This window comes from Armigeres subalbatus, chromosome 1 (assembly GCF_024139115.2).
Source record: "Armigeres subalbatus isolate Guangzhou_Male chromosome 1, GZ_Asu_2, whole genome shotgun sequence".
In the NCBI taxonomy this organism is placed as follows: domain Eukaryota; kingdom Metazoa; phylum Arthropoda; class Insecta; order Diptera; family Culicidae; genus Armigeres; species Armigeres subalbatus.
In genome coordinates, this window is record NC_085139.1 from 66248028 (window position 1) to 66263128 (window position 15101).

At 39.8% G+C, this 15101-nt stretch overlaps 1 protein-coding gene across 1 annotated transcript in view; it reads left to right on the top strand.

The window, feature by feature from the left end:
* Positions 1-8007: 8007 nt before the first annotated feature.
* Positions 8008-15101, top strand: part of LOC134209848 (5-hydroxytryptamine receptor 1-like) — a 286177-nt gene continuing 279083 nt past the window's right edge. The window contains exon 1 of the mRNA XM_062685896.1: positions 8008-9322. The gene's annotated coding sequence lies outside the window, so the exon portion shown is untranslated. The remainder of the gene's footprint in view (positions 9323-15101) is intronic.

Consider the following 15101-nt stretch of genomic DNA (forward strand, 5'->3'; position numbering starts at 1 on the left):
TTTGAGTCTCGTTTTCCACATAGTAAAAGGTAACACGGAAATCGATAATCTAAACTTTCCTAAACTTCTGAAGAAATTTTTGAACAATTTTTCTGAGGAATTGCTGGAAGAATTTGGATGAAGTTTGAAGGAATTTCCAAACTTATACATGTTGGGACTTTCGGAGGAATTCATGAAGGAACCTAAAAAGAATTTTTTAATGGAACTTCCTGAGGAACTGCTGATTAAATTCCGACGTTTTTTTGGAATTCCGAGAAGAATTCTCTGAAAAACTTTCCGAGGAATTCCTGGAAACCTTCACGAAAATTTCTTGGAGAAGCTTCCCGAAGACTTCCTGGAGGATCTCGCGAAAAATTTCTGTGGAATCTTGCCAAAAAAATCCAGGAGGAGCTTCCAAAATAATTCCTGTAAGAACTTTCCGAGGAAATTCTGACCGTACTTCCGGAGGAATTTCTGAAGGAACTTCCGGAGGAATTTCTGAAGGAACTTCCGGAGGAATTCCTGGAGCATCTTCCGGAGAAATTTCTTTATATTGAACATGTTTTAGGATGGTTTTTTCCAGGATTGTGATGTCTTCCACCGAAAGCCAATCGAGTGGCTTCAGCGGCGATGCGCAGAGTTGACCGAGACAGCTAAAATTGAAAACAAATATTCCAATTGTAATAAATATGTTTCACTTACGCCTCCTATAAGTACATAGTGTTTGACACAAATTAAATACATATGTTACAAATGTATTATCATTGGTAGTATCATCTGAAATCAGTTCTAATCTGAACTGAATTCAATCCATACTCCAATTCGCTTCGAATGTGTTTTCTTGCTGCGCACTCAATTTTCCGAACTCTCACCGAGTTTCATTCTCACCAGCCGCCTAAAGAGAGTGCACTACTGACTTGCACTAGAGCAAATGATTTCAACCGAACCATGCGGAAATTGTTTTTCTCGCCATATAGGTCCAACGCGTGCCGGTCCGTCAGCTATCCGTCAAAGGTGCTGCTGCAACATCTGCTGTTGAAGCGACAAAACCAGCTGATAAAAACTAGAAATGCACACTAATGGTAATTATTCTGGATTCGTTCTTATTTGAGTCCATAAATGTTTGCGAACAGCATTTGGGTTAAATTAGTTGATTAGTTTTATTATGAAATCCAGATTCGGTGATATTTGATTGATTAGAGATTGATTGATTGAGTTAGAAATTGGAACCGAAAATGGCACAGTTTCAAATTGAACTTGAAAGTTACAGTTCAAAGACAAAAAGTTACCCGATTATGAAAACCGATCATCCACACAACGCACAACTCTCCAATATCGATAATTATAATGGAAGTCTGTTAAAAATAATATTTCTCTGCGAGCGGGGTTATTCGTTACTTTGGACCTAACACTTTCAAGTTTAATTTAAGTTCAATCCGGGTGTTACGAAAGAGATTAAGTTTTCTTTACCCTTTTCAGTGTTTTTCCACCTTTCGAGTTCTCAAGTCATCCGTCGGGAATCAACTCAAATTTCTTCCAGACAAAAAACAACGTTTTTCTTCGAGATTTTCTTTTTTCTTTGCCGGAGCAGGACGTTTGCTATCACTTGATGTCGATGGTTGCGTTATCAAGTTTTCTCATCAGGGTTATCATTTTGGGTGCAGATACGGTTGGCAAAACAGGCTCCACAGTAGCGGTTGATAAGTTACCCCAGTAGCAGCTTTCTTTTCGTTGTTGTCAGCAAAAACACCAAGTCCTTAATTTCATTCCCGACTTTTTCCTCAAACACGTCAGGATCCTTTTCCTTCCTTTCATTCCGTTCCTTCGACAATCTGTGGCATTGTTGTTTTTTCTTACTCTTTTACGTTAAGGTTAGAATGGGCAAACGGATTTTGCATATCACCTAAATTGAAGGCGAATTGAACATCAATCGAAGTTGAAAATGTCCAACGCTTCGGGAAGTCAGTTGAATACAGTTGAGTTGAGCCATCCACGTGTTTAGTTCGGAAAAATTTCCCGCGATAATTTCGAATGATTTCTGAGAATTTGAATAATTTTAATTTAAAATGGCATTGAATTCTCTTTAGAAGTTTCACGTTACGTGGAAATTCCGAACAATTTACTGTGGAAATTCTGAAAAAAGTTCCGAGGAAATTTAACAAAATTTCTCGTGGAAATACTGAATTTCCATGAAACTATGCTATCCATGGAGTGTTCTCCACTGATACACACCATGTTTCGCTAGCGTATAACAGCTTAGATTTTACGTTAGAGTTGAACATACTTTTTTTTTGTGGGTTCACTTATCTGCCTGTTTTGCCAGATATTTCTTAAACTCGTAAAGGCAGCCCTTGCTTACTTGATCCGTGGGCCTATGTCGATCTTGGTACCGCCATCTAACGTCATTTGGCTACCAAGATATTGGAATCTTTCGATATTCTTTCGATGATTGCCTGGCTACTGTGAAACTGGAAGGGGTTACCGTGTTTACATCCAACGATTTGGTTTTGTTGACGTTGATGACTAAACCTGCCGAAGAGAAGCGCTCGGCAAGGTCGTTTCTGCATAGGGGAAGGGTCATTTGGCTGAAACCCATTCGGCCGATAGCCATTTGGCCGAATGCCACTAGGCCGAACGGACCATTAGGCCGAAAGTCGTTTGGCCGGAAGGGTCGTTTGGCCGGAAGGGTCGTTTGGCCGAAAGGGTTGTTTGGCCGAAAGTCATTTGGCCGAAAGGGTTGTTTGGCCGAATGGGTTGTTTGGCCGAATGGGTCATTTGGCCGAAAGGGTCGTTTTGAAAAAAAGGTCTTTTTGCCGAATGGGTCATTTGGCCGAAAGGGTCGTTTGGCCAAATGTGTCATTTGGCCGAAAGGGTCGTTTGGCCGAAAAGGTCGTTTGGCCGAATGGGCTATTTGGCCGAAAGGGTCATTTGGCCGAATAGGACATTTGGCTGAATAGGTCATTTAGCCGAATAGTTCATTTAAAAAGTGAGAAATTCCGCTTCCAAGACGACTCACTTCTGACTCTTCATTTTTCTCTCCTCACTGTGAAAAGCGAGAAGCGCGAAATGAGTAGTGAGACGTCTCAGTACTTCCTTCATACTACTCACTTTTCACAGTGAGAAGTGAGAAATGGGGAGTTGGAAGTGAGACGTCTCTCTTCTCACTCCTCATTTCTCACTTCTAACTGTGAAAAGTGAGTAGTGAGATGTCTCACTACTCACTCCGCACTACTCACTTTTCACAGTAAGAAGTGAGAAATGAGAAAAGAGAAGTGCGACGTCTCACTTCTTACTCCCCATTTCTCACTTCTCACTGTGAAAAGTGAGTAGTATGAAGGGAGTAGTAAGACGTCTTACTACTCATTTCGTGCTTCTCACTTTTCACAGTGATGAGAGAAAAATGAAGAGTGAGAAGTGAGACATCTCTCTTCTCATTGCTGCTTTCTCACTTTTCATATGAACTATTCGACTAAATGAACCATTCGGCCAAATGACCTATTCGGCCAAATGTCCTATTCGCCCAAATGTCCTATTCGGCCAAAAGACCCTTTTGGCCAAACGACCCTTTATGCCAAATGACCCTTTCGGCCAAATGACCCTTTTGGCTAAATGACCCTTTCGGCCTAAAGACCATTCCGGTCAAATGACCCTTTCGGTCAAAGACCATTCCGGTCAAATGACCCTTTTGGCTAAATGATCCTTTCGACCATTCGACCATTTCGGCCAAATGACTCTTTCGGCCTAATGACCCTTTCGGCCAAATGACCCTTTCGGTTAAATTACTTCTTCTTCTTCTTCTTCTTATTGGCATCACATCCCCACATTGGGAAAGAGCCGCCTCGCAGCTTAGTGTTCATTCAGCACTTCCAAGGTTATTAACTGTGAGGTTTCTAAGCCAAGTTACCATTTTTGCTTTCGTATATCATGAGGCTAACACGATAATACTTTTATGCCCAGGGAAGTCGAGACAATTTCCAATCCGAAAATGACCCTTTCGGCCAAATGACCTTTTCGGTTAAATAACCTAAATGATCCTTTCGGCCATATGACCCATTCGGCCAAATGACTCTTTCGGCCTAATGACCCTTTCGGCCAAATGACCCTTTCGGTCAAATGACCCTTTCGGCCAAATGACCCTTTCGGCCCATTCGCACCTACCAGAATCTCGTCGATTACGATGAGGAATAGTAACGGTCAGGGTTTCGACTTTTCTTTTAATGAGACCAAAGCAAGCGTTTTTCGGGACAAGGGAAAATCTTGTTTCGTGGTTTATGTTGAGGATCATCTTTCACCCATCAATCTTTTCTCTAGAATTAGCCTTGGAAGAAAAACGAAACCCTTGCCTAAATGAAAATCCCTTTTCGTTTCATTACTTTTACTGCCGCTAACCGCAAGTCGAGCACATCTGTATATGGAGGCCCAAATACAGATGTGCTCGACTTGCGGTTAGCGGCAGTTTACCTCTCACTCACTTTTCGCGATAATTATCGTAGAACAATTACAAAATTGTATGGCCGCGCCGGGAATCGAACCCAGTATATTAACAATAATAGCTGTGGGGATGTGCTCACTCTAGTCATACCACCCCGCTATCTGTATGAAAGCATTAAGTTATTTGTTTCACATAAGCTACTACAACTTGCATTTATGATGCCACGAAAATACTCGAATATGAAAGAAGAAGAGCAAACCAACGATTAGCGGCAATCGAAGTGAACGAAAAATTGTTATCATTCTCCAGGCTGTTTTTCTTTCCCGAAAAGCGATTTCTTCCCGAAAACTTTCGTGAGGGAAAATCATGTGCTCCTGAGATTGAGTGAGCATTACGTCTCACACCAGTTACGACCAGGATGGGCTCGGAAAAGACACCATTGTGCAGCACTCTACACGAGAAGATCTCGTACTGTGCCTCGATGAGGTCGATGATTTTCTCAGGAACCCCCTTGCTTCCAGGGCGCCTCACATATTCTCGTGATTGAGACAGTCGACAGATTTTCCGTAGTCAATGAATGCCAAGTACAGGGACTCATGGAGTTCGTTGATCTGCTCCAGAATAATGCGGAGCGTGACAATATGGTCCACACAGGATCTTCTGGCACGGAATCCGGCCTGCTGCCGCCGAAGAGTCGCAACGATCTTCTCCTGAATCCGGGCTAGGATAACTTTGCATAGAACGTTGAGAACGGTACACAGCAATTAATACTTCGCCAGCTATCGCGTACAGTTAGGTCACCCTTTTTGGGCACCTTCAATAAGATACCTTGCATTCAGTCGACCGGGAAAGTTGCTGTGCCCCAGATATTACAAAATAAACGATGCTGTTGTTGAGCAGATGTCATGGGGTCCACTTTGAGCATCTCGGCTGATATGCGATCGACCCCTGGGGCTTTATTCGATTTCATGCTTTGGATGGCTGTTTGAATCTCTAGCAGTGATGGCGCTTCGTTATTGACGCATGTTCTACGCACTACGTTTTTTCCGTACATCAGGAAGGTTCCGTTTCCATTTTCCATTATGCAGATGTGGTCGATATGATTTTCTATAAAGTCGTCACCGGAGACCCACGTGACCTTGTGAACCGGTCGATGAGGGAAGAGCGATCCCCCGATCACCATGTCGTTATTACCACAAAATTCTGCCAACAGCTCTCTGTTTTCGCTCATTTCTCCGAGACCATGGCGTCCCATAATGCGCCATGGTTCGAGTTGTCGGATCCTATCTTCGCATTGGAGTCGCGCATACATATATTGATATTACCCTTTGGAATTCTATCTACGACGGCATTGAGTTGGCTGTAGAAGTTTTTTTTTTTGTCTTGCAGATCACCAGCATCAGTTGGCGCATAACATTGGATTATAGTAAGGTTCCGGACCCGTGTCCAGAGTATAGCAGAACTTGTCCCGACGGCGTTCTGTGTTCTCCAAAGTTTGGCCATGCAGCGTACCTTATTGGCAAGTTGTGCCAATTCACCATGCTGGGCTAGGGTTGGAACGTTCCATATTCCTATTCGTGTCCGCTGTTTCGCACTGAGAGTCGTTGCCGTAAAATCAGTCCGTATTTTTTCTTTATCGGATTCTCGAACAAATGCTCGAACCAAATAAATCCATTTCCACAAAATGGGAGGGACTCTTAGCTCCCATGAAGCTTCTACCTTATACACAGTTTTTACGTATATTTCTTAGAATAAATCACAAAACCGCACATTTTTCTTCAGAACACTTACACAAGTTGTGGTAGTTTTGGAAACCTGAAACCGGTAAAAACTCAGAACTAGCACCAGCCGAAATAAAACCTTTACGATATCAAAGACAAAAATTCGCTGACAGCTAACCGCGCGCAAGGCTTACTTCGATCCTTTCACCGCGTAAATACCAACGGAAAATAGCAGGCGGGTGCTAAGCTGTCAAATTTTTGTTGCCACCAATCGAGCGAATGCCGACGGCACTAACACCAAGCCGTAGTCTATGAAAAATAAACACTGCAGTGAGTGAGAATGTTCTGAAACGCACAAAGTTTGGATAATGCAAGAAACAACTGTTTCTGCTCACCTTAGAGTTCCTTCTACCAACATAATTATTTATCTGCATATTTCGCGTACGGAATAAAGTGAAAACACTACATTTTTTCAGATTTGGTGTATTTTTGTTCGTTGCAATCTTTAATCTAATTTAATATGTGCTTTCGACACCACTCTCTCTTGTAAAAATGGTAAACAATACAAATTTTCACAAATACCACGACAATTTATGTAAGTATATGAGCATTTTGACATTGGAGTATAAATTTATGCGCCAAATAAGAGGGTACTGTCATACTTGCCAAACTCTATATGAAAAAAAATCCGTTGTCCCCCCTCTGGAAAATAGTCTTGCAATCTTCTTCCCACAGTGACGTCAATTCTTGAAACGCACTTCAATTGGAGTCCTGTGGCTCGAAGAAGAAAATAATCTTCTACCGCGAAAGTTTTTTTTTCCCCTGTCATAAGACGAGTTTATACAATCTCATTGAATTCCACCACTTAATTGTCCACCACTTATAAGTCGAGTCAAGTACGAGACACTGAAGACGGCCTTACTTTTGAGGTCGAAATACGTATCTGTCAAGATACAATTAAGGGGTGGAATTCAATGAGATTGTATAAACTCGTCTTATGACAGGTGAAAACATTCCACTAAAAAGCTCAAAATAATTTTCTTATCAGTTTTTTTTTATTTACTATGCTGGTAGTATTCTCCTAAACGCCGAAACCAACCAAAGGTGAACCGCAACTTGCATAGAACGATTTGAGGTAGGTACTGTCTTATTTTTAAGAGATCCATAAATTTTGAATATTTGAACCCATAATGCAATGTATTTACTCCCAAGCATATCAATGAATAATCCAATGCAAGGATTCAAGATTATCCGCATATGATATTTATTTTACAAATTCAGCTTTTGTTTTTGCTCCGATCAAAAGCATGCAAACATAATTTTTGGAAGTTCCTATGTTAAATGTGATCCTTTTGCTTCGAGGTTATTCCTATTTCCGGACTTCCCGCTTTTTTCTCGTGTTAATAACGAAAAGTATCATCTAAAAGTACAACTGATGCTGAAACTACTACTTCAAAAACAATCTCCTTTTAATTTGATCTAATTCGAACATTTTCACTCCTGGGTGGTTTATTTTCGACGTGCGGGAAAATTCTCCCGTTCGCTCCCTCTCTCGCTCTTTCCCACGAAAGTTTTCATCGCACGTGAGTTCCACCACCCGCATAACATCGAATCGTGGCGCGACGACCGACGACTGCCATGCGAAGCGAAGATGCTCTGATCTGCTGCCGCTCTACAGCTGAACTATGGGTTGCAGCTGTAAGAGCCACTCTCCGACACCGAGCACGACATGTGCTGGGCGCAAAAAGTGGGAGGGAGCTTTGTGGGATTGGAGGGCAATGGTTGGTATGCCGCTTGCTGTACTGCTGCTACCGTTTGGCAATTTTCCCCGAATGCATCGTATTTTCTTCGCTTTTCATCTCAGTTAGAATTTGCTCTCCGTTGGTGGTTGCCAGACAAAGGTGCGATTTCTCGGGGTCGTTGATTGCCGTATAGGAAGCGTGTAGATCACTGTGGAGTACCTTTGGTATTCCTCGGCGGCCATAGGCATAGACCCTACCGTTGCCGGAACTGCGAAAGTGCGTGTCGGTGAAATCAAAGGAAAAAATCGTGTGTAGTGGATTTTTCCTCAAATGGTTTGAAACTGTCTTTTATGGGATAGAAATCGATTAAATTTGGCTGTTTCCGCCACTTGTGAAATTGATTATTACTGGAGTGAAACGAGTCGAAAAGGGTCCAGGACGGATCCAGAATCTTGAACCGCCTGGAGTGAAACCACTCTGCTCCGGAAGAGTTCTAGGTCCCCTATTTGGTGGGAGTAGTTGAAGCTCGTTGGTGAAGAGGAGTGAGTTTTATTTTCCGTCGTGGGAAAAGAAGCATCATCGGGAAAGCGCATTAGGCCCTGCGGGCGTTTTCAAACAAGTGTGTTTGCCAAGTTTTCCTCGTCGTCGGCGTCGTTGCCGTTCGGCTATCCGGGTTGCCGCTACTGCGATTGAAACGGGGAACGTTCGTGAGGTCAACCTGCCGCCAGCGTCGTGAGCCGTTTGCTTCGTACCGTAGCACGACTGTCTACAGTTTACGGTAGGTTTTGAATGGAAAATTATTGATTGCACTTCAAGAAGAGCGAGAGCAGCAAATCAAAAGCAACAACAGTAGGGCAATTGTTGTCGGTCGGTTCAAAATGTGTTTGGATCAGATTCAGAAAAGGCAAAGAAAAGTGGAGCAAATATTATCCCGGAGTGCTTTTCGGTCATTCCTCGAACCACAGTGTTCTGTTAAATCGGCAAGCCATATCTAAGAAACGAAACATCCTTCAACTTAATTGGATTGCCGTTTTTTTGTGGGAACGTGCGTGTTTTGTGATGATTCGTGGTAACAAATTTTCGCTAAGTGAATACAATCAGCAAAAGTCAAACGTGCGATTCGTTCAGAAAACGGGAAAATTAATGATAAGTGTTCCTGGAAAATTAAATTTCAACTGAGAAGATACGTTCACCTGTGCGTGAATTGAATGTTTTTTGCTTCTGGCTGAAAAATCAAGCGGCATCAAAGAGTGTTATGTAATTTTAATTGGAGTTGTGGCCCTATACGGAATGCTCGGTGGTCTTTGAATGGTTTCCCTTAGAATGGATTGAAAGCGGATCGAGTTTTTCGAGATAGAATTGGAGCAGTTGGAAGCCGCTTGGGGGTGGAGAATCTTCGTATTAACGAAAACGCGAGTACCCTGATGTGCGTGGAGTTTCCCAGAAAGGTAAGATTTTAACGAGTTGAAGCTCTGACACGGGTGATATTGCATTGAATTACGTTCGCGTTTAATGAGTGGAAGATTCCGCTGCGAGAAATTGTTGATTTCCAAGAATATGAAGCCGCATGTTAATGAGATGCGTGAAGCAACTTTTTTGCTCTAGCAATGTGCTTATCCACCTCATACATAATTTACGTATAATTGACTTTGAATGAAATGAGGGAATCAACAGGTTAAGTATGACGAAAAATCAGTGTATTTTTAAATCTCTTCCCAGAAATAAGTGGAATAGCACATTGAAAAATAATGGTCCAATAGAAGATATAATCAAATTGAACAATTTGAATTCCTTCACGAAAGCAAATATTTTTCTTTCTTTTAAAGGAACCCAAACATATCATAGATGGAAAGTAAATTCTACTACCTCCATTTCTTTGTGAATGACCCACTTTTGATCTTTGTTTGAAATGCCATGATTGTTTAGATATTTCTTTGATTCTTCATAGCTCATTCAACCAAATACTCCGTATGGAGGACATATAGTATGACCCATAAAAAATGCGACAGTTTTTTTTAACTCGTGTTCCAGTACATCAAATGGTTATTTCTACTATTTATATAAATATGTGTAAGTTAACTTATCATGAAAATAAAAAAAAACATTTAAATCTGGTGAACGTATTTATGAAAAAAAAAATTAAACTGTGTAACATAATCTCTCAAATATGTTACTGCGTAACTATGATTTTGATATTGTTGCATTTTTAATGGGTCATACTGTATTCTCTACTATGTACGTATGTTCTAAGTCTCATTATCCTCAATCGCTTGAAAAATCTTGAAAATAATCGCTACAGTCCAATTTTACCAAAAAGCCCATATCAATCCACCTAGCGTTGGTGGTGCCTTTCTCGCACATTAAAAAAAAAAAGAAAACACATAAGAGAGGTCAAAATAGCACTTTAGGGGGTAGATTTTACTTATTCCATCAATTCATATTCATTTGCAGTCATTTGAATTCATTGTTGCAATCTTAAAAAAAATCGTTTTTAATTTTTTTCCCAAGGGGGAACCTTGGCAAAAAACAATGTTTTTCTAATAACTTTTGAACGCAATGACTGATCGGGCCAATTCAATAGGAAACAACTAGACCGCAATCAGCGACTATTGCAGCTTGTTGCGAGCAAATCGGATAATGCTAAGTACCAAAAAGTGTGTCACATTTTTGTACACACACACACACATACATACACACATACAGACATCATCTCAATTCGTCGAGCTGAGTCGATTGGTATATAGCACTATGGGTGTCCGAGCCTTCTTTAAAAAGTTCGGTTTTGGAGTGATCCTATAGCCTTTACGTATACTTTGTATACGAGAAAGGCAAAAACTTACGTTGAATGTGCTCTGGGGACATATTGACCTCAAGCTGAAATTGTTATAACTTTTTTTAAATAGTTGACCCATTTTGGATTTTTATAAGTTAAATTGAACATCTTTCAGAACGTTACTTAAGATCGACCATAGATCAATCTTGTGCCTATGTTACTTATATCTAATAAACCTGATTTTTATTTTAGATTGCATATTTTCAATGAAGTTGTGCAGTTGACATGAGAGATTTCAGTTCAATCAAAGCTAATTGCCTATTTCCGGGGATTAAACCACCCGACATGGACATTATTTTACAATGTTGTGAAAACTCATATGTGAATATGTACGTTATGTGGAAGATAATGATTTGGAAAATGTATTGGAGGTAACCACCTTCCCCTCCGATGGGACTCGAACCCATGACCCTACAGTACGCTAGACTGGTGCTTTAACCAATTGAACTACGAAGGACATCCGTCGGCCTTCGCAACCTAGCGGCTGCTGAACGAGCTCGAGATTCCCAAATTGGACGCATTGTCAAATCATTCCTGAGTTGCGTGCTCTTGCCTACGCAATGCGGTCGGGTCTGAGCTTGACGACCGACTGGCAAATAGCTTACACAACCTCACTTGATCAGTACAGTTGCTGATGAAGAATGTGTATAGCCGCCAGACATTCTAAATACTCACGCTCCACTAATGTGAAAGTGTACCCTACACATGTGGGAGTGTTGGCTTGAGAAATGGATTATGAGTGATTTGACTATGCGTCCAATTTGGGAATCTCGAGCTCGTTCAGTAGTCGCTAGGTTGCGAAGGCCGACGTAGGTCCTTCGTAGCTTAGTTGGTTAAAGCACCAGTCTAGCGTACTGTAGGGTCATGGGTTCGAGTCCCATAAAAGGGAAAGTGGTTACCTCCAATACATTTTCCAAATCAATATCTTCCACATAACGTACATATTCACATATGAGTTTTCACAACATTGTAAATGAGAGATTTATTAGTTCAGAATTTCATGAAAAAATCATTTTATCATTTTAGAGTATGCAAGATATTCCTTTATATAAAATATTGTAAATATTGTTATTGCAAAAATTGGAATTTGTAAAGATGATGTCTTCAACAAAGTTTGGCAAAGGGAATGATGTGTCCTGAAACAGAGAAAGTTATTAAGAATTTTACATATAGGCGGCACAAGTTTGCTTGCAATATGTTCTTTTATTTCTGAACTAGTGCATAATATTTATGTAGATACTAATACATACAATTTAGATATTAATACATAGATACTGGTCCATAGTATCTCCTGGTGCATAGTATTTTTTGACAAACTTGATCGTTGCGTCTCTAATGATGCAAATAATATAACGAGTTCACAATATATATTCTTGGCTATCTAAGATATACCTGGAGTTACGCATGTGTTAACAGCGCATGTTCATAACTATAACGCATCACCATATTTGAAACAGGCTGACTGATCTTTAGTTACGCGTGGCCTTAACTCCAGGTATTTCTTGGATAGCCAAGACGTTATACTGAGAATGCACTATATTATTTGCATCACTAGAGCAGGCTAATTATAAAGAAAACTTTTGGAGGACCCTGCCGCAACATTCAATTTGACAAAAATACTTACAGATGTTACATGGAATAGTAAACTCAATAATAACTGCTCACTAGTGCTACCTCTTGGAAGAAACACTCATTATACTGAGCATCGCTTTGTAGTCCTGGACACCCTGAACATTCAACGTTTTAAATCACTCCATTTACATCTGACAAACTTTATAGAAGATATCATCTTTACCAATTCCAATTCACAATATTCCATACATCGGAATATTTTGCATAGTCTAAAATGGCGATTTCATATATACCATCACCTACCCAGTCAACACAAAATCGCATATGCTAGCGAATAAGTGTACATGGTGGAGGCGTTATAGGCGTATTCCTCCATTTGACTGCGTGCAAAATGTGCGTATAGGCCTCCGCTTTATACACTTATTCCCTATGATATACGATCTTGTGTTTGCTGGGTAGCAACAAAATTCTAATCTAATTAATGCCTCATGTCAAATCACACGCTACCCTGCACAATTTCCATGAAAAGGTGCAATTTAAAATGCTCTGTATTTTCAGGCATAATCACTGATTTTATACCTTCTTTAACGAAAACCCCAGTGCTATGATCAATCTTAGGTAACATCCTGGAAGATGCTTAATTTATCTTTCGAACCATTCTAAAAAATCCAAAATTGGTCAAATAAAGAGTAGATCATTTAGAAATGAGGCACTTCATTTAAGAGATACTGGAGTTCTTAGTGGTCGGATATGCAAGCTTTTCACAGCGTTTTATTATTTGTAAACAGAGTTGAATCCATCACATTGTCCTATAGACTAATTTTGGGTGATTATTAACCAGAAACTTAAGATGAAGAGAGCAGTCACCACTGACATAGGCCGAATGAAGAATTGGTGGAATCAGCTAGTTCTGAAAACTCATATGTAAATATGTACATTATGTGGAAGATATTGATTTGAAAAATGTATTGGAGGTGACCACTTACCCTTCGATGGTACTCGGACCCACGACCTTAGCCACAGTCACAGAACATAGCCTAGTCTTGCTTCTAGAATATCACCAGTAAAACACTGAAAACCCGCGGTTTAGCTCTGTCTATAAGACCATTTCAAGCAAGATAATTTGTTCAGTAATAAGCATATCCGTATGTTCCTCTCACTACCATTGTTCACCAGTTCATGAAGAGTTGGTACGTATTTAAACCAGCCCCCTGAAACGGCTGTCATCTGCATACAATATGATTGGAGCCGAAAACTTGGTGCTAAACTTGGTGCTAGCTGTCAAGCTGTTGCTTTAAGCACGGAACACAGTGACGCATGCGACAATATCGCTCGAGGAGAGATTTAATTCGAATAAAAAATAAAGAAACAGTTTTTTTAAGCGGACCTTCTAAAATATGTTTCATAAATGTATTGCAATTATCTCTATAGCTGATTCGTTAATTTCAGATCAAATGTTTCGTTATAGCGCAAAAGTTATCAGCACTGTATTTGTCACAATAACAAATACCAAATTATTAATAATAACAAATTTGTCAAGTTTGCCTGATACCCATGTCGATATCTTAACGGTGTGATAGATGTCTGAAGGAATTTGACAAATATTTAGCATTGTGATAAGGAGAGTGCCTTTAATTTCTAATGCATCGTTCTGTAAAAAAAAACAATTTTTTGCAAGTAGAAAAAATAAGACTGCAAACCAACTGATTGATCAGCAGTGATTTATTTTTCCTTCAAATTAAAGAACACTATTCTCGTTTGAATCTGAAGCAAAATAAAAAAACGCTGGTATCTCCAGCAAATTTCTGTTCATGTTAGAATTTTGTTTAAATAAATAAAATAATTATTTATTTTGCTGCTCAGAAATGCGGCGTAAATGCAAAGTGCATTGATCCCAATTCCGTAGCTAAAATAACGCGTTCAATCGCCAAAACAGCTGCTGGGAGAATGCATGTTTCAGATTCATATTAAAATTAAATGCAGCAGAACAATTGAGTCACTACTAATCTGATTTTATTCTTAGGCTACTTAGGATTCTTAACTCATAATCGAAAAAAATTTAAATGTTACACATTTGCGACATGAGCAGTATGGTTAGGTTTCTCGTCAGCTAAAAGAACTTTTTTCCGGTGCATGATCATTGCAGCTCGATAGTTATTATTTTTAATCTCCTGACTTTTACGCTAAGTTCATTATGCTTCAAAAAACTATTATTCTGTCAACACACAAATGGTCCAGTTCAAAGCAAAATTTTATCCACATTGCGACATCTACTTCCAGCTGGAACAGATCAAATGTACAGAAAAAAGGTTCCAATAGTGTTTCATAAAACAACTGTCGATGACACGTACAATGACTAAATAGATTCATTTATCTTAGTTTCGACGCCCACATTATAGTGAACTCAAGTTTGTAACCAAAGAGCTAATGCGTCAAGTTAAGATCAAATAGATGAATTGAGTTCGTCAACTGAAAAGTAGGTGTGCTGTCTTATATCTCATAGAGGCAGTTCAATAATTATCGAATAATCCTGCTTGCAGACCAAGATTACTTGTGATAGATTTACGTTTTAATGGTTTCGGAAGGTGCACCAGCCTTTTTTAAGACTGCGTATTTTTTAAATCTTCGAACTGGCGCTTTCAAGTTTAGGGTATGCAACATTTTTGAACCCCTAGAGGAAGTGCTACCCAATATCCGCTTATATCTTTCAAATGAGACGTGTGATACAAGCTAAAATCACATAATTTCATAGATGAAAGTCTTATTTATGAAAAGGAAGTTTGAAATGGGCATCGGATGTTTATAAATCGCTGAGATTTTTA